Source organism: Euprymna scolopes, chromosome 15 (assembly GCF_053919585.1).
Source record: "Euprymna scolopes isolate OS-2025 chromosome 15, ASM5391958v1, whole genome shotgun sequence".
NCBI lineage: Eukaryota > Metazoa > Mollusca > Cephalopoda > Sepiida > Sepiolidae > Euprymna > Euprymna scolopes.
Window position 1 is genome coordinate 33,997,180 of NC_136496.1, and position 27,044 is coordinate 34,024,223.

Sequence of the window (27,044 nt, forward strand, 5' to 3'; positions counted from 1 at the left end):
CTCTCCGCTTATCTCGGCATTTGTTTCCAGTCGTCCTGAACACATACTCCACTTGCCACTGGTATTTAACAATGTCAACTCAGGAGAGATGTGGTCGGAGATTGCGCACCTCCTGACACAAAAATTTTACGTGGGTTATCCATAGTCTGTCAAAGACTGAAGGAGCCTTTCTTCTTCTTCTTCTTCTTCTTCTTCTTTTTGTATTCCTGTCTGTTTGTTCACAATTAATTGCATAAAAGGCACACCGTTTCACAAAATGATTTTCATGCTGAAAACAGACTTATATGACTTTTATTCAAGCATGATTTCTATATATGAATTTAAAAGAAATGTACAGTCAGTGAATACCCTCATTTGCATATTACATTAACGAAAATCTACTTTAATAATTAGCTTGATTTTATTAATTGTTTTTGCGTAACAGAATCGTTTTAATCATTCTATTTAGAAATATTATTTAAAGTTAATTAATTTAACTTATTTTTCATTTAATTTATATTTAATTATTTTCGATTATCAACAGCTGACAACAGTTGTGTTCAAAATCGGAAGTAAGCTTATTTTTAAGCTGTGAGAGTTATTTCTTGTTTAAAATGGCATTTGTTCCTCGTCGTCGTGTACATACACTTCACTTGCCACTGGTATTTAGCAATATAAGGAGAGGTGTGATTGGAGATTGCGTACCTCCTGCCACAAAAATTTCATGCGCAGGCACCCCTTCGTGGGTATCCATAGTCTGTCAAAGACTGAAGGAGTCTTTTAATAGGAAAGTACTCTTGACGTAATAAATAAAGCAATCGGTAAAATTCAGTTGTAATAGTTGTACTCTTCTAGAATTACACTAAAATATAATTGCGAATTATTTAGGAGTTCTGCTCACTTATGGCTGACCGAACGAGAGCATGCTTACCCCTCTGAGTTAAATAAAGGATTTTGTCCGAAATTCCATGCAGATTTCCGAGTTTGACAAGATACACCTGGAGAACGTCGGAGGTTTCATCGACCGAAACATTATAAAAATAACGTTATTTCTTTCTGTTGTAAACTCTGCTTTCCCTCGCATCCCTCCCACCAATCCCCTAAGAAAAAAAAGCTAATTGGTCACTATTTTCTATCGCTGTGCATCACGCAATTGTCAGGTCACCGGACATTGTCCTTTCATGGGCACATTATTCATTGCAGTGTGTCACGCAAAACGATAATATCAAGATAGTATAGGTCTTGAGATGGTGTACACCAGTCGGTAAAATACGGGAGTGTCAATTTTCATATATAATATGTTAACTAAATCTCCGCCCCCCTCCTCCGACTTCTTTTGGTTTCATGATTTTGGCACGGAATTCAAAACATCGCTTTCGTATAGACTTGTTCTATTCAATTCATTTTGCCCTACTTAAAAACCAGTCACGTGTGTTGTGTTGCTACTGTTCTTAAGAGAATGACAACAAACACTGAATAATACAAATAATACAAATTATCGATCGTTGTCTGAAGAATTCCGAAACATAATTCTAAGTTGAATTTACATATTAACGAAGAAATTAGACAAAATTTCCGTTGTAACAGTGTGTGTGTGTGTGTGTGTGTGTGTGTGTGTGTGTGTGTGTGTGTGTGTGTGTGTGTGTGTGTGTGAGAGAGAGAGAGAGATAAGTAGGACCGTGACAACAGAATATTCTTTTCATTCTTTTGACTCTCAGGTGTATATCCGACACAGTAAGACACAGTTAATCAACCGAGAAACACACCACTCTATATAAAGACATATAAGATATTAATGGATATATACTGGAGAGTCAAAACAATGAAAAGAGAATATACTGTTGTCACAGCTCTAGTAATAACTAGGTATATGACAACAGACTATTCTTATCATTGTTTTGTTTCTCAAGTATATATCCGACTTAGACACAGTTAATCAACCGATAGCCACATCATTCTATATAAAAGCATATAAGATATCAACGGATACATACTCGAGGGTCAAAACGATGAAAAGAATATGCTGTTGTCCTAAACCTAGTGATAAGGCGTTAATTTAAGACCAGTGTGTTGTAGAATAGAAAGATAAAACTTCATTGTAATAACTTTATTGGATATTAGAAGATGTATCCGGCAGTGACTGGTGTTAAACGTAACGTTAAATTTCTTTAAAAAATGACGTAAAAAAATGGAAAGAAACTGAGACATGTGCATGCGAGTATTATGCTTTTTTTGTTGTTTTTGTTGTTTGTTTTTTTAAAACAGTTCACTTTTGGAAGTCAGAAATATACTCGAGCTGAAATCGAAACCAAAATCTAAAGACTATGGATCAATAACGATAACCATTAGCCCAACTAAACACGATCTCCAAAAGGTATTTTCAAACCATCTTATTCTTAACATAATGTGGACAATTAGCGAATTCGCATTCGTGAAATTGTTAGCAAACAGATAAAAATCCGACGGCCTCCACGTACAAATTTTTCGATTTTGATCCCTTAGCATCCCTTCTTTATGTTAAATAGTGTTCTCATTGAAGTTATCACTAGGGTTATCATAGAGAGGCACCAAATTGACGTTTGGTGTATAACATAAAAGAATTCCGTGTGCTTATGATCGTCTAGTTTCATATGCGGTTGTGTGTGTTCATATCTAATTGTTCATATGCTTTTGTGGGTGTGTGTTACATGCATTTTCTTCGACATACCTTACTTCATGTGTCGTTGATGTTGATCCATCTGGAATTCATCTTCTCTTGGAGGGAGACTGGTACCTGTTAGACGAAGATTTATCACTCCAAGACGATGAATTTGTTTTATAGTTTTTTATTTACCTTCCAGTTGTCAACACAGAATATGGAAGTAAATCTTGCTTGCTTTGAACACGTCAGCGTCCCCCACCCCCAGTGAAGGGGAGGGAACAGCTAGTGAGCCGTCCGTCTTCTTCAAAGCCCAAATCCAGTCTCTCCGATCTAGCCAACCTGACCACGTCACTCATACGTAATCTGGTCAGCTGACCTTCGGTTCTGGTAAACGTGTCTACACTTCACGTTTACTCACCTCTCTCTCTCTCTCTCTCTCTCTCTCTCTCTCTCTCTCAATCCATTTTGTAACATCCCTTTCCCCCCCTTTTTATCAAAATGTATGGCGAAGGCATACATTTTCTACTTCCCACATTTACTAAGAATGGGATATATATGCTCACCCCACTGGCAAAGAAAACTGTCATACCTTTATTCAATAATTAATAACATATACTAAGTAAAATAATATCAACAAATAATACCATGTGGCGCTAATCCTTGCGCCCTCGAAGGTCAACAACTCCCTGTGACCCCATGGTCTCTTCATAATTAAAATCAGAATTTCAGGAGCATCCTTTACTCCCGTCGACACTACGCGTGATCGATAAATTCTCGGCAATTAACCGAATAATAAAATCGAGGCCCATCTGCCTCTTCAAAATGGACTATCATCGTCCTTGGCTTTACAGATCAGCTTTTCTTCCCATAGGTAGCACACAAAAAAAAATTTCCCATCCCAAGCCTTATCCTATTCATCATAAGCCTACTCTTATTACTAGTATTTTGTGGGAAACAAAAAACCTCTTAACATTCCTTATGGTGGGTAGCCTTCTATTTTCCTAAGTACTTGCATACATATTTCATTCATCTTCTCTTGAGCGATTCGTAACATAATGGCCACGTCAGCCATTGCACCCCCTCTGCCCCTTACGCCATATCAGAGGGCATTTCATTTGCTCCCTGAAGTTGATTACAACTAGATCCGCTCACGCTGGACAGAATACATTCCGTTTACTGCTATATCAGAAAAAACTTTTTTTTCCAAAGTCGGTAGCGCAACCTGCCTTGAAGACACATAGCTTCACGGAAAACATCGGATTTCCACACATGAAGTACTCAAAGTTGCTCCATGTTGATTCTACTCGAAATCAATAGAAATCATGATAAAAAAAAAAAATTTGAATCACTTCTCGGGAATAATGAAATTAATAACTACCCATGTAATTCAACACCTCTCCAAAATTCTAACTTGCTTGCCACATAAATTAAATTCCATTCACGCCCCACTTTTTTCTTTCATTTCTTCATCTAGTTTATTTAACCCTATATTTATCCTTTTTTTCTACCTTACTTATGTGGTCAAAACGTCACTCATGTCGAATAGAACATTTATTCTACATTTCGAAAATTAAAATTAATACCGACTGAACCTTTGACTCTTCCGAAATTTAAGAACTAGTTAATCCCTTATACATAACCCAGTGGTGTTTTTTATTATTATTTATTACACTGTTTAAATCTTATTTCTTTCTCTTTTTCCCAATTTTATTATTACTATTATGATTATTAATTAATTAATTAACAACACGTTCTTTCTTTTATTAATCATTCTTTCAATAGACCCCACAAGCAAAGATTCCACCTCCCCAAAAAAAATACATGTCAAAGAACAAGAAAATTCTGCACAATGCCGTTTGACAACATATCAATTACATAAAAATAATAAATTAAAAAATACAAAAATATTCTATAAGCAATCACAAAGTCCCATCTCACTAATAACAAAATTCCAAATAACAAAACATAGATTCGTGGAAACCCAATATTGACCACGTCATCAACTCCTGAGGTCGGCTGCATAGTGCATCACCTTCCATTCCACAGAATTCAAAATTAAAGAAAAATCACAGTCGTTTACAAAAAATACCTAGACATTTACAATTAAAATACATAGTCGTTTCTAAAATGAAATAAAACGACTCACTTATAAAGTCTCAGACAATCCTAACACATCGATGGAACTAAAATTGTCCATGTAAAAAAAAAATTCCTAAGAAAAAAGATCGTACAATTAGTGAAAAAGGAAAAAAATCACATTTTCAGAACCTATCCATTGTTTTTCATTAAAAGTAAATATTGTTTTTCATTAAAAGTTACACTTAGTTTCACAGTTTAAAAATGCAACAAAAATATTCATAACACATATTTGTGATTGACGTGTTTATCTTTTGGTAAGCTGAAAGGCTCATTCCCGACCCTCACTGTTACTAAAGTCATATGTTCTATTCTCTTTTTTTCTTTCTGGTTTACTCACTGGCTGTTCATTAAAATTTTACAATTTATTATCTGTATGTCTATTGTCATAGCTGTTTTTTTTTTTCAATTTCTTCTATTGTTTTTTCTACACAGAAACGTTCTTTTTTTCTTTTCTTTTCTTTTCTTTTTAACGTACTGTTCTACCCTTAATTCTTCTTATTAATTTATCATATAAATCTATCTATATATAATTTTAATGTGTCTGTTTTTTCTTCAGAACCATTTCTTTCTTTCTTTATAAGAGGTTCTTCATGTGTAAATGTGTATTTCTTTTTTTTTCTTTTAAATCCACCCTTGCGCTAGGTGGTCTGGTCAGTTACGGCACCAAATTGAACGTTTTTTTTTCTTCTCCTTTTTTTTCCAGATATTTTATTGTGTTTTTGTCTTTTTTTTCCTGGTCATAGCACCAAATATAATTTTTTTTATCCTGGTCACGGCACCAAATATCTGTTTGTTATATTGGGGGTCTTCTTAAAAGAGGGAGTCTTAGAGAGAATTTCTTAGAAAGAGTCTTATTATTAGAGGGATGTTTAGAAAGGATTCCGAGAGAGAGAGAAGTTGTTTATAGAGACTTAGAGATATTGTTCCTGTTAGGAGAGATTCTTATATATTAAATGTTCATTCTTTAATTGTGTTTATGGAAGAAGAAGAAGAAGAAGAAGAAGAAGAAGAAGAAAGAGAAGAAGAAGAAGAAGAAGAAGAAGAAGAAGAAGAAGAAGAAGAAGAAGAAAGCTGTTGGTGTGAAGGGATAGTGTTCAGACAGTTCGGACATGATGATGTTGAGACGTGTATGTAAAGACATATAACACAAATATATAATACAATTGGACTTTACCTTTGTATAAGAATCATAAACACAAGACGAGCTTTACAAAACACATGATGATTTATTTCGTCACACGGCCGTGATTCCATCATCATGAATTCAAAGTTTCACATTTTTTTCTTGAAGTACCGTCTCGCTCCTAGACGACTGAATCTCTCTGAGTTTTCTCACTGACTGACTAACTCTAACTAAAGTTTTTCTCTATTCCTAGAACTTTCTATTTTCCGTGACGTCATACACATGTTAAAACATGTTCCTTCTTTCACGTGTCTGGACATACGTGTCCAAAACTTTTCCTATTTCTCAGTAACTTATTTATCCAATATGTTAAAAACATTATCTTATAAGCTGCATTCTTTCAATTTAAAATTTCATAACAAACTTGATAGTTAACATTCTTTCCTTGAAATATTTATCTATATTCTAAACAAATGTTTGTTTTACATTTTTAAATTCTCACACGTAATCTATTTCTAAACCCAGATTACGAGGTTCGAATTTGTCTATTGCTATTTCATTTTCATTTTAAACTAAATTCTCCATTTTTATACTTACATGAAAAGGGGACAGCCCTTATCATGTAACATTTATTTCAGATGAAAACGGATTATAAAGTTTTCCACATGTCTGAATACCCTATATATTAAATTTTAAGTCTGTAGATCAAAATATCGCTTAAGTATATAGTTTGAGAAGTGTCCTAACACACACACACACACACACATACATACACAAACATTCTCACTTTTATAGATATATATAGATTTTCGATAATAAGTGTATTGCATATAGGGTGTCTCAAAAAATGTACTCACACTTCGAATGTAGATGACACCTTAATTTATGAACATAGAGTAAAATGGAATAGCTTCGGATACAGAAGACAAATGTACTTGAAGAATCATATTCGCAAATTTTCAAATTGATGACCATTAGTGTCCAGACAACAATGATAACGTAGAGCAAGGGATTCGTAAACGTTTATATAAGGAATGTAAGGCAGAGAGAAGGGGGGAGGGGAGAATGCGTTAGTAGAAGAAGCTATGCCCAAGAGTCAGTAAACAAGTCCGATAGCCATTAGCCGCATGCTCCTTGTGTAATGAATGAATGCGTGAATGTAGGATTGACATGAAATTCTTAAAGATAAACTAAAATGACCGAAAAATTGTCTGAAATGACTTAAATAAATAAAAAGTAAATGACTTAGAATGACTTTAATGAAATTAAGGATGAATTGAATGACCTTAAGAATGACTTGAATGCTTAAAAAATAACTGGAATCCTTCAAAAACAACTTGAATGATCTGGAGAATGACTTGAATGGCTTTGAGACTGACTGGTTGTAAAGTGAGTGATTATTTTACATTAAATTAATACAGAAAAGTGATCCCCCACTTTATATCACAATAAGTACAGCATGTAGTAAGAACAGATACTACACTTTGACCTTAGCCAAAAGGCCAAGAAAATGGTATTTATTTGCTCCCCCACCGAGCAAATCAGGCACAAGGCCGATTTTTAATGTGAGGAGTGGAGAGGAAATTGGGGGCCAATTCCCGGGAAGTAGGGGAGCTAGATAGTGACAATTGGTATGAAGGGTTGCCCCTACATTGACAAAGGCCTTATATGCGGAGTTGCCCCCACATATGGTCTTTGCTTGCAGCATCTGCCGGAACAGATACTACACTTTGAGATATTAAATCCTTTATTCATGTTAAAAATATATTGAAAATCAACACTGAACAAAAAACTTGGGCACTTGATCCCAGCCCGAGGGCCAAGAAAAGCTTAAAAAGCTAAGAACAGCATCTATTAACAACAGACCTTTGATCTTAACCAAAAAGGCCAAGCACAAAAGTGTTACGGACAGACCGAGAGACCGACGGAGTGACTTATAGAGTCGCTTGCACGCGAATAAAAATGAAAGTAATTTGTTTTTAATCAAAAGACGGTAAGTAGCGGTGGCTAAGTGGTTAACGACACGGATTGACAAACTGAATACATTAAGTTCATTCTACAGAAATATTTTCACTTTGAATCTTCTTAAGTGTGTGTGTGTGTGTGTGTGTGTGTGTGTGTGTGTGTGTGTGTGTGTGTGTGTGTGCCATTCAGCTGGACGGATGGCCATGTTCGGATCCTTGGCGTGTGGTTCAGACCGGGTCTCCAGCCTTATAAGAATTGGTCAGAGGTACGGTCAAAGGTGGCAGCTGCGGTCAATGCGTAGCTTCCTAAGAAATCGCCACGTCAGAGAGAACTGAATCGTTCAGATGACTCGAACCTGGCGCCCAGCTCCACGCCGAGCGGATCTCACTCTGCTACCAACCCAAACGCACACATAGCGAGTCGTCGGCGGCCCCCCTCACTAGATCCTTGTGGAGTTCCCTACGGATCCTTGTAGTCGTTTTAGCGTGGCTCGGCACTCTTTCAGGAAAGCTGAATCTCCTCGTGGCCTGCGACGACTCGATAGCGGGGTCGAGAATAAGGTCAGGAAAGGCGGCAGTGATCGTGGGGTGCCACGGTTGATCATCTTGAAGGGAGTGGCTAAGGAAGGCCAGCCTCTCGGCCTCTTGATGACACCTCAAGTCCGACATTCCCAAACCCCCCCGCACACGGACGTTGAATACAGACCTGCTCACACAGTGTCTTCCTCTGTCCCAAAGGAGCGAGGAAAAGAATTCGACAAGAGCTGTTAGGTGTTGTGCAGGCAGAGGAAGTACGGCCAGTTGGTAAAGGATAAGAGGGAAGACGTATGTGACGCACGCCTCAGCTCTACCCTTTAAGGAAAATTTCTTAGGAAGCCACGATCTTGGGGGTCAGATTTAGCTGTTAAGTTAGAGTATCCGTTAATTATGAACTCATCTAGGGAAGTTGTCGGCCCTATTCCAGTTTCACTTAGAAAGAATACGTCCGGTTCCGTCTCCTGTAATTGGGTTTCAACCTCTGGAAGATTGGAACGTAGACCCCTGATGTTGGAGAAGGAGACCTGGTAGTAGGGGTTTACATTGGAAGATGGGGTTCTAGGTTTATTCGAGTTTTTTTTTTCTGGAGGTAATTCATGTTGAGGTTTTGGGATTTGTGGAACAGGTCGGCATACTTGGTTAGAGCAATATAGAGAGGGAAAGTAAGAGAGAAAAAGACAGGAAAAATTTTTTTGTAGCACATGAAAAGGTAAAGCCGTAACAATTACCCACTAGTATGGCATCGAGAGGCCCCACCAGAGACTACTGCATGGTCCAGAATCCATTCACCAAATGGCAATACAGCAGTCCCAGTACTTTGCGCCTGCTGATAGGACAGTCTCCTTAGTGGTTAATCCAAGGTTCGGGTCCCTGACTATCAGGCGGATAACGTCAGCCCAGACAAAACGTTTACCTCCAGCACCCTTACTAGTGACATGGCCACAAGGATAGACATAGAGATAGAAAATTTCCGACATCTCAGACTACTGTTCACCAAGTACTACCGACCTTTAAAGCAGCTTTTTCTTCACCCTTTGTCAGAAAAATCACTCATGTGAATGAGGACTGAGGGACAAAAAAGGAGAAGCGAGAGTTACTGGAGCTGCCGATAACACATCCACTGTATTATCTCCATTAAAAAAAAGGGAGGAGGAAGGGAATGGGTACAAGTGACTTATTAATAATATCTAAGTAGTAAAGTACGGTGCAAAATTATCAATTCACTGAATGGGGTCCACAAACCCAAATGTCCGCTCAGGAATACTGGGAACTCTTCGAGTCGACTTACAAGGACATTACGGAAGCGAGCGTCATAAAACACCTTCCAGGCGCCGCAGAGGACCTTAAAGAAGAGGATAGTGTCTTTCATCACCTCGGACACAATGAAAAGAGGCCTCAAAGGAGTAGATAATGACAACATGGTGGACCTCCTCCTGGATCTGAAGATCCCAGCCAAATACATATGCAGGAGGAGCTATGCAATGTGGGACGTCCTGTTCCCAAACCAAAGAAAGGCCGAAGAGACAGCTAATAGGACTAATCTACGCTGGAAAAACATCAAACTCCAGCCAGAATAACTTAGTCAAACGATCACCAATGTCGCAAAACTGAACGTCCCCTGTCTCCTGGGAGCAAAACAACTAGGAGTGGTCTTCAGCCAGTACGGGGATGTGGTGTCTGTGGCCCCAACAAACAAGAAGAGGGAATTCCTGACTGGGGACTACAGACTCCAGATGAGCCTCGACAAAGCTGGCTTAAACCTAATATCAGCGACACTGAGGTGCGAGGAGGGGACAATGTCCGTCATAGAGGGATGGAGACCGCACTGCTGGCACTGTCAGCAGAAGGGACACATGGCCAAGGATTGCCCCAAAAGAAACCCGACCAAAGTCCCTACAGCTGCCGACAAGCCTTGTTCCCCAGAGACGATAACCAAGTCAGTGGATCCATCCCCCAGCATTGTATGAGTCACAGTGACTCGAAAGGGGAAAATAAAGTCCCCCAATTCCAGCCAGCAAGCAGACGGAAAACAAGCACCGCAGCAACAGCAATAGCCACTGCAGCCGATACCACCCAAGCGACCAGAACACAATGACCAGCAACCGCCACAGCCAAAGACGTCACAACTGAAACAGCAGCAGCAGCAGCAACAGCAAAACCACTGCAGGAATAATGACTGGCCCCTGGACGAACTGAATCGGGGACCAAGAGAAGGAAGGACTGCTCCTCAGAAGATGAGTCTGCCAACGATAGGGAGGGAAAACAAACCCCCTCCCCACTCATCGGTCCATTCGAGGAACAAAAAAAAGAGTTAAAAAGATGGAAGGGGAAGAAAAGGTGGCCCCCCCCACTCCCTGTGAGTATACACCATCCCAAACAACAGCAAAACCCACCCCCAAACCAGACACCGCACCAACACCAAACACCGCACCAACCACCACACCAACACCCAACACAGCACCAACACCAGACACCACACACACCACAACAACATCGTACACCACACCAACACCTGACACCGCACTAACACCACTCCCCACCAATGTATTCGACGTCCGTGTGCGGGGGGTTTGGGAATGTCGGACTTGAGGTGTCATCAAGAGGCCGAGAGGCTGGCCTTCCTTAGCCACTCCCTTCAAGATGATCAACCGTGGCACCCCACGATCACTGCCGCCTTTCCTGACCTCATCCTTGACCCCGCTATCGAGAGTCGTCGCAGGCCACGAGGAGATTCAGCTTTCCTGAAAGAGTGCCGAGCCACGCTAAAACGACTACAAGGGTCCGTAGGGAACTCCACAAGGATCTAGCGAGGGGGGCCGCCGACGACTCGCTATGTGTGCGTTTGGGTTGGCAGCAGAGTGAGATCCGCTCGGCGTGGAGCTGGGCGCCAGGTTCGAGTCATCTGAACGATTCAGTTCTCTCTGACGTGGCGATTGGCCCGAAACGCGCTTCCCTTCAACAATATACAATGCAGTTCCGGTTTCCTGGAATCGCCGGCCTGTCCCCGTTGCGGGACGACGGCCGCAGAAACAACTGATCACGCATTTTTCGATTGCCACGAACTCCACCAGTACTGGTCGTATGTTGGCGAGGTGACAGATCGCATCGACCCTGAGCATCCTCGCCCGATTACTGAATCCAACGTAGTGGACAACGTGAGGCCGCCGTGGGACCGGGAGGGACAAATGGTCTACATCGCAATTCTGGCCGTGGCGAGAATGGTGATTTGGACGTTGAGACTGCAAGATGGCCGGGGGTGCTGTTTTTTTCTGATCAGGATCTGATCGCTTTCTTCAAACACCAATTACGGGTAAACATCAGATGTGACAGAAGAAGGCTCCATCGCGTGGCTTTTGAAAGAAGATGGATACAGTTAGCAAGTACAAAGAGGAGCCAAATTTGAATACGTGTTCCCCGCCTATGTGTGGAGCGCTTGGTTCTAGGGTTTCTGTCGGACCCCCGCCCCTTCCCAATTCTACTTCCTTCAGCCTCTCAGCCAGCCAAATAAATCTTGTTTCCCTTATTAGAAAGCCTCCAAGACCCCCAACCTCCAAAAACAACATTTTTTTTTTCTTTTGCCCCCCTCTCGAAATTCAACCCAGCTTGGCGGAAATCAAACCAAACACTAACACCTCCACTCCCTCAGTGTCAATTTTTTCTTTTCTCCCCTACTTAAGATACAACCCCCTCCCTCCACTTAGAAGCTCCCTGTGAAACTCTGGTTCCTTTACTAACCAGTGAAACGGGTGGTCTAGCCTTTCAGATAGGGTTTTTTTGTTTGGTTTTTTTTTTTTTACCCCCATGTCCCTCGACGCAAATGAAACTTTATTAATATTGTTATCTTTTGTATTTTTTGATATTTGAAAAAAAAAGAAAAAAAAATTAAATTCGGTTTAAGTAGGAAGACCCCCACCCCACCACACACATAAATACAAATTTAAAAATGGGCTTGACCATTACTCCTGATCTTAAATGGAACACGTATATCAAATCTGTTGCCAAGGCCGCTGGAAAAATGGTGGGATCTTTCTATCGATCCAGTAGATATCTCACTGCTGATGCTATTCTCTATCTATATAAGAGCCAGGTACGTCCAAGGATGGAATACTGTTGCCACATCTGGGCAGGAGCTGCTAGAAAGAACTTGTCCTGCCTTGATAGAGTTCAAAATAGACTTCGTAGCCTCGTAGGAGATGTCCTTTTCTCCTCCTTGCAACCTCTATCTCACAGAAGAGATGTTGCGAGTTTGTCTCTGATGTATCGTTATTTTCATGGAAAGTGTTCAACTGAGCTTCAATCTATGGTCCCCCCTCGCCAAACTTTCACAAGAAACACTCGTCTAGCTGTAAACACTATCAATAATTTCCCCCACTCTTTATCTGTGCCTAAACCTAAACGTAGATTCCATGAACAAAGCTTCTTTCTTAGAACTGCACGCCTGTGGAATTGTCTTCCGTTTTCCTGCTTTCCGGCTGACTACAATATGGTTTTGTTCAAGTCTAAAGTAAATAAGTTCTTGATGAGCCGTTCCATATAAGTTATTAAATTTACCAAATTTTCATTACTAATGATTACTATATTGACCAACTTCTACTGTACACTCTTTAACCCTTATCCTTGAGTGGCCTCTGGGCCTTGATAATGTGGTGATGCCTTTGTAAAAAAAAAAAAAAAAAAAAAAAACCATGATTAAAGATGCTGGCCGAGAGAAAAATCATTCAAAATTTCCAATAGAGAGGAGATGGATCAACCAACCTCACCATGCCCCCTTCTTTTTGAGTTGGCCTTGTGCCTAAGTTTTTTGTTCATTTTTCCTAATGTATTTTTCCCTGTGAATTAAAAAAATGTAATATCTCAAAGTGTAGTATCTGTTCTTACTACATGCTGTACTTATGTTTGTAACTTTGATATAAAGTGGGGGATCATTTTTCTGTATTAATTTAATGTCAAATGATCACCCACTTTACAATCAGTCAGTCTCAAAGCCATTCAAAGTCATTCTCCAGATCATTCAAGTTGTTTTTGAAGGATTCCAGTTATTTTTAAGCATTCAAATCATTCTTAAGATCATTCAATCCATCATTAAGTTCATTAAAGTCATTCTAAGTCATTTACTTTTTATTGATTCAAGTCATTTCAGCCCATTTTAGTTTATATTTAAGAATTTCATGTCAATCCGACATTCATTCATTACACGAGAGCACGCGACTAATGGCTATTGGCCTTGTTTTAATCTAAAACATAAGTACATAAACTTACGTAGCATTTTTTTTTCTTTGTGAGAGAAAAAAAATTAACTCCAGTTTCAAAATTTTTAGAAGCTGTAATTCAAGATTTGAAGTTACAAATTATTTGCGTCTAGCTTATTCTCTTGATTTGCACAGGGTCAAGCGTCTGCAAGTATATTATAATATTAGTCTTTGAAAAAGTATCAAAATTATTCTTTGTAAAAGTAAAGTAGCGTTTCTAGTTACATCTTTTGAAGCAATTAGTTTTAGCTAATTTACGTTAAGTTTACGTTAAGGCGATATAAAATTGTGTGAAAGTGATAAAAAAATGTTTTAGATTATGACATGCTGAAAAAATAAGGATATTTAATCAATTTAAGGGGAGCTTTTTTAGGAATAGGTATCCTGAAAGTTAAAGTAATGACAAATCAGACCATGTAGAAAGCTTCGATACTTCTATAATATGAATCTAATTAAACCGACTTTCAAACTAAAATTTAGCTAAGGATTATTAAAAAAAAAAAAAAAAAAAAAAAGTTAGGCTTGTATTGTGTTGGTTATTCGGGGGAGTTCGTTAACTTTTTCCAGTCTCAGAAGTGTTACGTAAAGCTAATTGATACCGCAAGTAAGGGGATTTTCTTGTGTATGTATTCCTTAAAAAGATACCAAATTTAGTATTGCGCATGAAATCTGAAAAGATTTTACTAGATATAAATGAAAGTACTCTAGACTTATTTTCTACATGTCGACATATTTGCTAGGAGTTGATAATTCGCCTATGCACTAATTAAGTCAATCCTGGGCCCAACTCTCTTCCTGATCTACATCAATGACCTCCCTAAACACATACTTAAATCATTCGTTGACATCTATGCTGATGACACGACCATCTACGGCAACACATCAAAGGCTGTAAATGACGAAGTTCTCTCGGATTCTCTCTCCTCTGATCTCGAGCGCGTGGTTCAGTGGGGGAAGATGTGGCTAGTTACCTTTAATGCATCCAAAACCAAACTCCTATCCTTACATCATCAACGCTCTGATCCCCAGCTGGCATCAATTGTGATCGATGGCTCTCGTCTGGGTGAGGCCCCGTGTTTTGACAAGCTTCTGGGTTTGACCTTTACTCCTGATCTGAAATAAAACACGTACATCAAGTCTGTGGCCAAGGTCGCAGGAAAAATGGTGGGATCCTTCTACCGCTCCAGAAGATATCTCACTACTGATGCAATTCTCTATCTATATAAAAGCCAAGTACGGAATACTGTTGCCATATCTGGGCAGGAGCTGCCAAAAACAGCCTATCCTGCCTTGACAGAGTACAAAATAGACTTCGTGGTTTAGTGGGGGATGCCCTTTTCTCTACCCTGCAACCTCTCTCCCACAGAAGAGACGTTGCGAGCCTATCCTTGTTTTATCGTTATTTTCATGGCAGGTGCTCGTCTGAACTCCAATCCCTGGTCCCCCCTCGCCAATCTTTCACGAAAAACACCCGTCTAGCTGAATCCACTGTGAAAAATTTCCCCCACTCTATATCTGTGCCTAAATCAAAACGCGGATTTCATGAGCAAAGCTTCTTTCTTAGAACTGCACGCCTGTGGAACTCTGTTCCGTCTGCCTGCTTCCCTCCGGACTACAACTTGGATGTCTTCAAGTCTAATGTTAACAAATTCCTAATGAACCGCCCCCCCTAATTAAACACTTCATAAAATCTCCTCACTAACGTGATGTACTTACAATAACCCTTATCCCTGAGTGGCTTCCAGGCCTTGATAAGTGGTGATCACTGTGTAAAAAAAAAAAAAAAAAAAAAAAAAAAAAGATTTTTTCTTCCTATTAATTCGTAATTCAATTTGAACTAACCTTCAAGTCTTAAAAAAGACTCGTCTAAATCGCATTTTCGAAAAATATTAAACGTGATCTTAACCATATTGTTCGATTATAGAAAATGCGAGCATGAAAAGTAATATGGTTAAGCTTTAAATTGGAAAAGTAAAGGAGTTAAAACTGAAAAAGAAAAGGACAAAATAACTTAGTAAAAACTAGACATTTTTAACTGAAAATATTGTAGCATTAAGAATTGTTATACATTGCATTAAAAAAAAAAAAAAAAAAAAAAAAAAAAAAAAGATGCAATATTTTAATTTAATTTATAATCACTTAATTTTAAGTTATAAATTCATAGTTTTTACTAGAATATCTTGTCCTTTTCAGTTTTAAAAACTAGTCTTACTTTTCCACGTTGAAGCTTAATCATATTACTTCTCATACGCGCATTTTTCTATAATTTGTGATTTTTCCAGGTTTCCAATAAATTCACTTGTTCTTTGTTTAATTTGTCTTTTTGCCCCCCCCTAAACACATGTAATAACAATGTACTGCACTAGTCTGCTTTCACTAAAATACCTCAATTATCTCCCTTTCATCCGGTTTCACGAATTACTTTCTTCGCGACAGTAGTCGCTGTTGCTATTCAACTTTCATAAAATTTGTTCCAGTCGTTAACCAAGCATAAAAAGCGTCGCTCACTCCCCCCCCCCCTTAGATATTTTTACGATTTTGAACCAGAAAAAAGTCATAACTTTACTGAACGAAAACTGAGAAAGTTTTCACAATATAGCGGAGGTGATCTATAAACTAATTGTTTGAAATTTGGTCGAGAAAAAAAAAATAAATAAAAAGAGCGTTGAAGCTTTAAAGCAGTTCTAAATGACTAAAACTGCCACTTAACCATATAGTCAAATATTGAATGATAAACAGCATTGTAAGAGCAGTATTTTCTCAGAATTTACGTCAATTTCATTTAAGGCAGGGATAAAAGGTTAGGATAGCAATTGATAGACAAATACAGAAAACAGTTAAAACCCGTCTTTATTTCTTTAAAGCGAATTCCTTAAAAATTCGCAAAGTTAATAATCAAATGTTTGGCGCCAGCATTTTGTAAAATCTATTATCACGCACCTATAAATCGATTCGGTAAACCAGGCATATGCACAGAGTTCTAGTCGGATTTCTAAATTACTTTTGTGAAATGATAGATTTTTTTTTTCAGAATTAATGCCATTTTATTTTTCGTTGAGTTCTTTCCAAACTCAAATATCCATTAATTCAAATTCTAACCGTCACAGAATTGGCAATTAGATTTTTTTTCCAATAGGCGCCATTGTGATTAAAACAGTCCCTGTACAAATATCATTCGCCGAATGTACAAACTTAATATCCAAAAATTGTTGGCAGTTGGAGAATCAACCAAACTTACAGCAAAATAAATTCAGTGAAAGTCCAGAACAGTTAAATGATTTCAAACGGATATCGAACGCATTAGGAAATTTTGTGCATCGTCAATTTCACCCATGTTATAAAAAAAGAAAAAACTCCTTGGAAGTTGTCCGGGGCCATTTTCGGCTTGATTAAGACCAATAAGAACAACTACCGGAAGCAAAGGGAGAGTTAGGACACCAGGTTAAGAATGGCTTGATTTGCACGGAGATTGGTTTTATTTTTGTAAAAGCAAAAATACTTGAGCTTTCGTAAATGTTGGTGTACGGCCTTTTAAAAATTCTGTGCTTATACAGTGTTACTTTAATAGAAAAAAAAAAACTTAAAACTGCAACAATTAGACAAAAATATAATCTCACCTCATGCAAGTCTTGGAAGCCATTTTCAACACGGGAAAAGATTTTTTAGTCAAAATACTGAATGAATTTTAGGTGAAAGTGAAGTGGGAGATCACCCGAAGATGTACCTTTAAGTTTATATATGTATATATATATTATATATGTATATAAATATATTCAACTGTTTACAGATGTATTCGGGTCTGCTGCGAACAAATATCAGTTTATTTTGTCGCTGACGCGAATTATTTACACAAGTAACACATTCACTAACCCGTGGTTACTAGTATAGTTAGTTATGTCTGGCCGCCATTTTTTTCAAAAGCTTTCATGTACGACGGTGAAGTGAAGTGGGTACGCATGCGCAGAAATTTGCAGTTATTGTACCTATTTACTATGCCTCCCCACGGGACAGAGACACCAGGGTCGTTTTTTAACGTGGAGAAAAGGTACAAAAATTAAAATTGTCTCAGTCGTGAAGGATTTCTCCTCCACCGAAAGAGAACAAGAAATGGAAGTGCAGCATCTTAAGATCAGATAATACACTTTAATCTTGACCAAAAGGCCAACGGACAGAATAGACACCCAACCTCCCCATGTTAAGAACGGAAAGTTTGCTCCCCCCCCCTCAAAAAAAAAATAAATAAAAAAAAAAAAAAAAAAAAAAAAAAGCGTCCATTGCACAAAAGCTATTACAGAAAGCATTGGATTTTACGGTATTACTATCGTACGTTATTCTTGTCAGCAAGAATTTAAACTATTAAATTCGTTTGCAGTAGACCCGAATGCACCTGAAAACAGTTGTATGTGTGTATATATATATATATATATATATATAACTTAAGGGTAAATCTTCGGGTGGTCCCCCAATGCATTTTTACTGAATCGTGCAATATAGAAGTATATATATTTTTCTTTGTGCGAAAAAAAGTTTTGCAGTGAAACTGGGAATCGCTAGAAATGCTTTACATAGAAAATAAAAGCGTTAAGACGGGGCTAGCTCAGAATTTAATTCCGAGAAATTACTTATTTTACGAGTGTCAACTATTCTGTACTTTAAAATAAACAAAAAGTCTGACATGCTTTTAAATCATTTATTTCATAGTAAAACTATCCGTTTAAATAAAAACTAAAATACTTTTAACATTTGGACGCATTAAAAAATAAAATCTGAATAACAAGTCATGTATATAATTTTTTTTCAAGTTCAAATTAGTCATTTTATTTATTAGGGGATCATTTATCTAACATTTTATTCGTATTATCGTGTTAAAATTCGGCATAAAATGAACAAATATTTTAACCCATTTAAGAGCGTCCTACGAAAGTTACTGAAACAAAATGTTAAAATCTTAATTTCGGGATGAAAAATTCAGACAACCGAAACAGAACAAAAAATGTTAAACTCAACTCGAAATAAACGCAATTTATGAAATACTGATTTCTCAACTAGTGATGAATATATTTACGAAACAAATCGAAAAGTTAATGGTAAGCGAATCTTTCACCATATTTGTTATGATCGCCCCCAAGTGAAGTGTCCATACTCCAAGACTTGTGGGCCCTATCCCGTTCAGAGATCATCCTTCCCCGACCGTAAATAGACCGTGGATAATAATCCCGGGGATGATCGTTTTGAGGCAGCGTGTAACCACCATGGCCACCCAAACTGTGACAATTCCTTTGGTATATGTTCCAACGTGGCCGGTCGTTTCTTGGATGATAATTAAAATACGCTTCGGGAATTCGCATTTCAGATGAGTGTCTTTGGTACTGAAACCCATCTCTTCGAACACGGTTTCTCGAGTAATCCGGCTCGAAATAGGAATCATAGCAGGGGATTCTGGAATACATATCGGAACGATAGTCACTCGCGCCATGATAGCCACCATGGTAACTTCGGGACGAGAGTCGAGTATCTGGATAGATAGGTTCGTAAAATGTGTTTAGCGGATGATGTGCACAACTGCAGCACTGACACGGAAGATGTTCTCGGCGACAACCGAACCAGGAACCTCTTCGGTGCAACCAGTTCCTCTTTCTGTAAGGCTGAACGGAAAGCTTACCTCCTAACTGCTCGGTGTCGTTTAACCGTTTAATTGCGGACTGCGCGGCCTCGTTGGTCTTGAAAGCCACAGTCGCCTGGCCTCGACTCTTTCCGGTCACTCGATCAAGATGAATATGAACATCGGGGTCTCCGTTGTGATTACTTTTCAAGGCACCAAATTCGCTAAACAAGTCAACTAGCTGAGAGATGGCAGTTTCAAGATTAAAACCAGACACGAACAAAATATTACCAGATTCCTGGACACCATAACAGTTAAAACTAGGACACATAGATCTCTGGAACGTATCTTTGTCTCGAACTTCCGAAGGTTGTAGATTTAAGGAATTAACTCCGGTTTCGGGAGTTCTGGAAGCTTCATTTCCAGACTCCGGGTCCCTCATATGCGACTGTATGGATTCCTTTTGGTAGCTGAAATCAGATTCGTAATCCCGGTCGGGAGACGGGTCGAGCAGTAGCGACCCAGTGCTTTCAATAAGGCCTGTATCTACGTAGTCACAACTTGGTGAACGGTAGACTTTTTCCGGTTTAAAATTATAACTTTCGTGGTCCTCCTCTCGTGGAGAATCAGAACTGCTGTTACTCACACAGCTGTTGTCGCTTGTGCTGCCCGCTGCCAGATTTGAAGCAAGGCGACCTCCATCCATGCTTAGATTTTCGTAGAAACTCTTGCCGTCTGAAAAAGATGACACCTGGTGCACGAATTCTTGTGCACTGGTAGCTAACACGACTGACATGGCGATTATGAAAACAATGGGTAGATAACTCAGCACAGCCTCGCTTGTCTTTACGTTCATTGGCCGTACGCTTGGCTCTAGGTGGCAACCTCTTTGTTTTTATACGAATTATTGTCTCGTCTGGAACTTTGGAATTTACAAAAATAAAAGCTAATCCTTGGCGGACACAATCATTTCAGTACTTATGCAGAATATGGACCGTACTGAAATGATAAAGTTATTTTTTAGAAACCCATTCTTAACATGGATAGGGAACTTATTTTAAATATTCGGTACTTTCATTTAACAATTTAATAAATAAAAGATAACGTAAAAATTGAATTTAACTTGAAAATCCTATCTAAAACTAGCACAGTCCGTATTCTGCATAAGTACATTCCTTTCTATTATTCCCTATTTTTTTACTGCTACATAATTTCCACTCCTACTTAGAGATCGACGAGTTTACTTTCTAGGATTGGTTTGGTTGTTTAGTTTTACGGCATATTAGCCATTTTCAGTTTATTTAATACACGATCCGATCATTTCGGTAAAAAGTTTTTAATGCTTCAAGCTCTTGATAACTTCAAATATTTATTCGTGGTGTTTAGTTTGGTTGTTTTGTATAGAAAATTGTTTTTATTTTTGGTTTTGCAGTTTTGCAACGGGAAGGGAAAAAAACAATAACATCAATGCTTGGGGCATCTTAGTTCAGGAAGCCAATATCTTCAGATTGTCTGATCTGATAACACTAATGGCTTAGCGTACAGACATATTTCTTTACTTATGCAGAATACGAACCATGCTGAAATAATAACGTTGTTATTTAAAAAAAAAAAAAAACATTTTTCAACATGCATGGAGGAATTTTTTTTACCTATTCTGTACTTTCACGTAATAAACAAAAAATACCGTAAAAATTGAATTTAACTTGAAAATTCTGTCTAAAAACTAACACGATCCGTATTCTGTATAAGTATCAGCTTCTCCATTATTCCTTACTTATTTTACTCCTGCATAATTTCCACTTCCACTTAGAGATCGGCGAGCTTCATTTCTGGGTTTAAACAATCCGGAAATCAGTATTCTGTGTACACGTTAAAAGTATGTGGAAGGCCTAACTAACCCTAACCCCTTTTTTCACTTAATTTGTATAAGGTTGGTACAAAAATAATGTCGTTTATATATATATATATATATATATAGTAAGTTATAAAATATATATGGCGATTAAGCTACACTGAATATTCCGCGTTTCATCCGCTCAAGGGCTCTTCAAGCTTATGCGCATAAGCCTGAAGAGTCCTAGAGTGGATGAAACGCGGAATATTCAGTGTAGCTTAATCGCCATATATATTTTATAACTTACTAACTAGCTCTACCTACGTATTGAGCATTTTTGAAGTAAATACTTAAAGTTTACGCATAAATTTATACTTTCGTATATTAATTTTATGTGAGTAAATGAAGTAGTTATATATATATATATATATATATATATATATATATATATATATATATTAGTTAGTTATAAGATATATATATATAACTTACTAACTAGCACTTTATAAAATTTAAGATATAAAATATATATAACTTACTAACTAGCTCTACCTACGTATTGAGCACTTTTGAAGTAAAGTTTACGCATAAATTTATACTTTCGTATATTAATTTTATGTGAGTAAATGAAGTAGCTATATATATATATATATATATATATATATATATATATATATATATATATAGAGAGAGAGAGAGAGAGAGAGAGAGAGAGAGTTGAACGTCAAAAAACGACATTATTTTTACACCAACCTGCTAATATATTTTTTATTTGTTGGTGAGTATTCAATTTTGTCGAATTGCGTATCAGCTTTCATTTATTTTTGTATTTTTATCTTGTTCTTTTTTTTTTTTGTTTGTTTGTTTTTTTGTTTTTTTTTTTTTTGTTGTACTACTTTATCACTACTTATCAAGGCCGAAATCCACTCAAAATTAAAGGTTACTCAGATTTAATGGTTAGCTAGTTTAAAGATGATGGTTTGGTTGGTTATGGTTGGTTACGCATAAATAACAATTTTCGAAAATAAATTCGATAAATAACCCTTATTTTGATAAAAAAGAAAAAACTATTGCAAAATGATTGGATTCTTATTTACCGTCGAATCCAGTAATTTTGGAATAAAATTTTATGCTTTAATTTGTTGTTTTATCTTCAAATATTTATGCGTGGTGTTTGGTTTGATCGTTTTGTTTTACGGCTTCTCAGCTCGGTTCAATCATTTTTGCAAAAAACATTTATGCTTTAAATTCTTTATACTTCTATAAATTTGACTTTTTTGCGTTGATATTCATATTAATGTGGGGGTAAAAACCAGCTCCCCTAAAAGTAGGCAAAAAGGGGGCACTCTGGTTACCAAAAGTAATAATCGTCCCAGTATATAGGGTTTCCCCTCCATTGACTGGTACAAATTATCTTAAGTGCAGCATCTGCAGAACAGATGGTATTTATTTGCTCCCCCACCGAGCAAATTAGGCACAAGGCCGATTTTTAATGTGAGGAGTGAAGAGAGGGGGAAGGGAAAAAGGGGACCAGCTCCCGAGAGGTGGGAAATGGGAGCTGGTTAATGGTCAGGCATGTGAGGTTGCCCCCACATCTGGTCTTTGCTAGTCATAGCTAGTCATAGCTTGCAGTATCTGCCGGAACAGATGGTATTTATTTATTTGCTCCCCCACCGAGCAAATTAGGCACAAGGCCAATTTTTAATGTGAGGAGTGAAGGGAGGGGGAAGGGAAAAGGGGACCAGCTCCCGAGAGGTGGGAAATGGGAGCTGGTTAAAGGTCAGGCATGTGGGGTTGCCCCCACATCTGGTCTTTGCTAGTCATAGCTAGTCATAGCTTGCAGTATCTGCCGGAACAGATGGTATTTATTTGCTCCCCCACTGAGCAAATTAGGCACAAGGCCGTTTTTAATGTGAGGCAAAAACCAGCTCCCCCAAAAGTAGGCAAAAAGGGGGCACTCTGGTTACCAAAAATAATAATTGTCCCAGTATAGAGGGTTTCCCCTCCATTGACTGGTACAAACCATCTTAAGTGCAGCATCTGCCGGAACAGATACTACACTTTGATCCCGGTCCGAAAGCCAAGAACAACAGAAAAAAGGCAAGCCTCTTTTCTATTTATTTAAAAAGAAAATATAATTTTGTTATATATATATATATATATATATATATATATATATATATATATATATATCTTTGGTTCACTGTTGCGTGTAACTATATTCTACATGATTTATATCTACATGATTTATATTTGCGTAATATTTGCGTAAACACACACCTCTTTCTATATATATATATATATATTTATGTATGCGTATATGTATCTGTTTTTAAAAAATACCTACCAAACTCCTCTGTCAGCGTTTGGTCTACAGACATGAAACTAAAGATATAGATTATTCGAACCCATGCGGAACTGATATTTGGGTTTTGGCCGGGGGAAATTGGTGCAAAACTGTGAAAATTAAAAATGGAATTTGCCAGGTAAAGGTCGAACGACGGCATTACGAATATTCATGTGAAACGTAATAGCTGTTGGTTTATGTTTTAACTTTTAGCCTTGCAGCGAATATGTCTTCATAGCTCAGGTATTAACATCAAAGGAAAAAGTAAATCGTAATCTAAACATTTTGATTTCAATTTTCGGTGGTGGCACACGCGTCTTTTTTCTTTCTTTTTTTTATTTTATTTACTTTTTTTACATAGGCATCACCACTTATCAAGGCCAAGAGGCCACTTGAGAATAAGGGTTAAAGAGTGTACAGTAGAAATTGGACAATATAGTAATCGTTAATAATGGAAATTCGGTAAATTTCTTAACTTATATGGAACGGTTCATCAAAAACTTGTTTACGTTAGACTTGAAGACAACCATATTGTAGTCAGCTGGAAAGCAGGAAAACGGAAGACAGTCGTGCAGTTCTAAGAAAGAAGCTTTGTTCAAGGAATCTACGTTTAGGTTCAGGCACAGATAAAGAGTGGGGGAAATTAGTGTTTTCTGCTAGACGGGTGTTTCTTGTGAAACTCTGGCGAGGGGGGGGGCATAGATTGGAGCTCAACCGAGCACCTGCCATGAAAATAACGATAAAGCAGAGACAAACTCGCAACATCTCTTCTATGAGAAAGAGGTTGCAGGAAGAGAAAAGGACATCCCTACGAGGCTGCGAAGTCTATTTTGAACTATATCAAGGCAGGATAAGTCCTTTCTAGCAGCTCCTGCCCAGATGTGGAAACAGTACTCCATCCCTGGACGTACCTGGCTCTTATATAGATAGAGAATTGCATCAGCAGTGAAATATCTATTGTATCGATAGAAGGATCCCACCATTTTTCCAGCGGTCTTGGCAACAAATTTAATGAATGTGTTCCATTTAAGATCAGGAGTAAAGGACTTTTTAAAACATTACTATATACAGGGTGACCCCCCCCCCCCAAAAAAAAAAGGCTCCAACTCTAATTAGGCCCCGTTTCTTAGTGTTTTGTCCGAATGAAATGAAACTTTGGTCATAACTAGTTTATTATATTCAAAGCATAACATCAAAACACTAGGGTCTTTGGCATTTTTTTCTCCGTTCTACAACATATGTTCTAGATGGTCTCGATTTAGCTTTTGTTTTGTGGGGGGAGGGGGTCACCCTGTATATGGGTTCAATATAATATAATAATAAATACGAAATCTGTATTAATCAAAATATCATATTTAAGCGTATTTTACGACTGGATAATGCCGGGCGGCCTGCTAGTATCTTCAAATAGTTATTTATGGCGTTTAGTTTGGTTGTTTTGTAAAAGAAAAATTATTGGTCCCCGACAAAAGGAGGGTGGACCTGTAAATTCACCCTTGTTCGTTCGTTCGTCCGTTCGTCTGTCCGCACTTTTCTCAATAACTACGCCTTGGATTTTTTTTTAAATTTTGCACAAAAATTAAACATGATATGATTTAAAAAAGTAACAGAACCGATTTTCCGGGAAAACTCCGGCTGCCCCTTAGGGGTGCCTTTCGGGTTAAAATGGCTAAAATTGACACTTTTGTGCTTGGAGTTTTATAAAACTTTCTGAAAAGTTGTAACTAACTGATTTCTTTATAATTTTGTTTGTCTATACTTCGCGATAACTCTTGGGTGTGCCCTAGGGGCTCTTTTAGGGCTAATGAAAACATTCCATTTTTGGAACTATTTTACCATGTTTATCCAGAATTTTCTGTGTTCCTTGGACTTTAGACTCTTGCGAAGAATCTCTGTTGAAATCTCGTCTGGTACTCGGCATACAGAAAAAAAAGAAAAGAAAGTTATTTTTCGTTGTGCTAGACAAGCGAGTTATTCCCCGTGAATATTTTAAAAAGGAGAATCCAATATTGGGGATTAGTCGAGCACCTTCCATGAAAGCAACGATAGAGAGAAACTAGCAACGTTTTTTTTTTTCCAAAGATATAGTTCTCGTTTCTTTTATGGCAAAATAAAATTCCATCATGTTCGTGTAGAAACTATATGACAATAAGATGATACTAAACAACAACAACAACAGCAACAGCAGCAGCAGCAACAACAACAACAACAACAATAACAATAATAATAATAATAATAATAATAATAATAATAATAATAATAATAATAATAATAATAATAATAGCCATGGTGACTCTGAACAATATACTGAGAAAGTGCCAAGCCGGACACAAGTTCTCCAATACAGAAGAAAAAATGAACCACCTGATGCACATGGACGATCTGAAACATTTTGCAAGGACCTAAAAGGAATTAGAGACACTACCAGGATCTTCAGCCAGGATATTCAAATGGGGTTTGGTATGAAAAAGTGCGCATTACTAGTTATAAGAAAGGGAAAATTGGAGACAACAGAAGGCATGAAACTACCCAACCAAACGGAGATGGGACACTAAGGGAACAAGACGCCTATAAATGCTTAGGAATTCTGGAAGCAGACACCATCAAAGGAACAGAAATGAAATAGAGAATTGGAAAGGAATATCGCAGGAGAACAAGAAAACTCATGGAAACTACATTATATAGCAGAAACCTAATAAAAGGTATAAATACATGGGCAGTGTCACTAGTAAAATACTTTGGATCCCTCATAGAGTGGACTAAAGAGGAACTGAGAAAGAATGATCAGAAGACCAGGAAACTCATGACCATACACAATGCACTACACCCAAAGGACGATGCTGACTGACTCTACGTGAAAAGGAAAGACGGCGGGAGAGAACTGATTTGTATAGAAAACTGTGTGAATGACACTAAAAAAGAACTAGAAAAATACATAATGCAGAACACTGAAAGGATAATTATGGCAGCGAGAAACAGAAAAAAAACCCAACAAAACAGAAAACAGAGAGACAAAAAATAAGACGAGAAAAAATGGGAAGAGAAACAACTACGTGGAAGATTCATAAGGATGACAAACGATGAAAATAACGAAAACACTTGGACATGGAGACGAAAAGGAAATGTCAACCGAAAAACTCAATCCGTAATAACTGCGGCACAAGATAACTCAATAAGAACCAACCACATCAAAGCAAAGATTGACAAAATACAAGAAAACAGCAAATGCAGACTATGTGGACAAAGAGACGAAACGATAAACCATAAAGTCAGTGAATGCAGAAAACTGGCCTAAAAGGAATACAAGAACAGGCAGGACCAAGTGGGAAGGGTAGTACACAGGGAATTATGCAAACAACTGCATCTCGAATGCGCAAACAAAAGGTACAGACATAAGCCGGCAACAGCACTTGAAAACGAGAATCACAAAATCCTACGGGACATGGGCATACAAACAGATAAACTATCCAAGCAAGAAGACTGTGTGTTTTAATATTTAACAAGAAAGAAAAATCCTGTCAAATCGTAAACTTGAATGTCCCAACTGAACACAGAGTTAATATCAAAGAAAAGGAGAAACAGAGCAAATACACAGAGCTAGCCAGAGAGCTAAAAGAAATATGACT

At 37.8% G+C, this 27,044-nt stretch overlaps 1 pseudogene; it reads right to left on the reverse strand.

Annotated features, from left to right (window-relative positions):
• Nucleotides 1-7,270: 7,270 nt before the first annotated feature.
• LOC145294354 (U2 spliceosomal RNA) lies at nucleotides 7,271-7,396 on the reverse strand (annotated as a pseudogene).
• Nucleotides 7,397-27,044: the final 19,648 nt, after the last annotated feature.